This window comes from Sceloporus undulatus, chromosome 3, assembly GCF_019175285.1.
Source record: "Sceloporus undulatus isolate JIND9_A2432 ecotype Alabama chromosome 3, SceUnd_v1.1, whole genome shotgun sequence".
In the NCBI taxonomy this organism is placed as follows: Eukaryota; Metazoa; Chordata; class Lepidosauria; order Squamata; family Phrynosomatidae; genus Sceloporus; species Sceloporus undulatus.
Window position 1 is genome coordinate 7,481,910 of NC_056524.1, and position 1,829 is coordinate 7,483,738.

Below are 1,829 nucleotides of genomic sequence, written 5' to 3' on the forward strand. Positions count from 1 at the left end.
GTAAATGGAGTCTACCCCGGGGGTGCCCACGGCGGGCCTTGGAGCCACGCCCACAACCATATATACTTGACTATAAGTTGACCTCATGTATAAGTCAAGGGCAAGTTTTGGGCCCAAAATTATGGATTCTGCTATGACCCGGGGATAAGTTGAGGGTAAAATTTAAGGACATATAGCAAGGTATCTAAAAGATGAAGCAAAGCAAAACAATGTCAAAGACCTTAGAGAATTTCAGCAGACATCTCTTTGTGTTTACCCTTAAGACAGATGGATGAGAGAGTAGATGTGGGGTCAGTGCTTCATATATTATACTCTTGCTTTTCACCAGGAGATGGTTCCTTCTTTTAAATAAGAGTTAAAATACAGTACTAATATTGACCTGTGGATAAGGTGACTCAGTTTTTTTGGGTCAATTTTTTGACCTAAATTTCTAGACCTATACATGAGTATATACAGTAGTTAAGACTTCCCATACCTTGGTTGTAATATTGATCAGAACAGAGACAGCAATCGAGAAATTAAAAGAAGACTAGAACAGCGAAAGGCAGGGATGACAGCACTGGGCAAGATCATAAAGCGTAAAGACATAACTCTGAACACTAAAGTGAGGATAGTCCAAGCCATTGTATTCCCCAGCACCATGTATGGAGGCGAGAGACGGAGAGTGAAAAAAGCCGATTGAAAGAAAACCAACTCATTTGAGATGGTGCTGGAGAAGAGTGCTGAGAACACCGTGGATAGTGAAGACGACAAACAAATGGGTCCTAGAACAGATCCATCCTGAATTATCCCTGGAAGACAAGATGGCTAAACTGAGGCCGTTGTACTTTGGCCACATCATGGGGGGAAATGAATAATTAGAAAATGCAATGACGTTAGTAAAGGTGGAAGGCAATAGAAAGAGAGGAAGAATACACACCAAGTGGATAAATTTGACCAAGGAGGAAATGGGTCTGGGCCTGCAGGACTGGAGCAAGGAGGTTTGAGACAGGTCTCCTTCACAGCGTTGTCATGAGTCGAAGTTGACTCCAGGCAGCAGGTTTATAGAATCCTAGAGAACAAAGGGATCTCAAAAGGAAACAGTTGCAGGATCCCTGATAGGTGGCCATCCAGCCACCTTGGCTTTCAAATATCCTACAATGAAAAAATTGTCAGTTTTTTAATGTTTTGACCACAACACAGCACTAGAAAACAGAAACTCAGCTGAAAATGTCTAAGTTGGAAGGAGTTCCGTGACTTTGGTTAAACCAAACAAACGGTGATGAATCCTGGGCCAAACAAATCATCTTCCACTGTCTGGAGTTTTCTTCTGACTAAGGCATGACCATGTTCATGGATTTTACTTCCCTGTCTGTTTTAGAAGTTTTGTTCTTCCACTATTTTTCTTTATTACTTCTTCTTTCCTGTGTTCATCCTGCTTTCTCTGTATTTCCAAGAATCTTTTGAGAGCATGCACATAGGACTTTATTGCATTGCACGCTCAGCCCTCCACATTTGCAGGCTTCACTTTTGCAGATTTGAATAATATATCCTCTCTAGGAATCTCTAAATCTTTCAGCTTGATTCGATAGTGAATTTCTGGTGGCTTAAACTGTATTTTCCCCACTTTTGCGGGAGTCTTGCACTCCTAACTAGGGTTGCCATAACCCGGTTGCAACCGGGTTTTTCCCGGTTTTGGCTGCACCTGCCCGGTCACGGCACGGGTGCAGCCAAAAACTGGGAAAAGGCCGGTTGCAGCGGGGTTGCTGGGCAACCTTGGGGCCTCGTTGCCCTCCTCCTCCTCCCCCGTGCATGGCCGCGCGGAGGAAAAGGAGGGCAGCGAGGCCTGA

General features: G+C 44.1%; 1 protein-coding gene across 1 annotated transcript in view; it reads right to left on the bottom strand.

Annotated features, from left to right (window-relative positions):
• Nucleotides 1–1,829, bottom strand: part of LOC121925125 (glycerophosphodiester phosphodiesterase domain-containing protein 4-like) — a 52,942-nt gene that overhangs the window by 18,484 nt on the left and 32,629 nt on the right. The gene's annotated exons all lie outside the window — the stretch shown is intronic.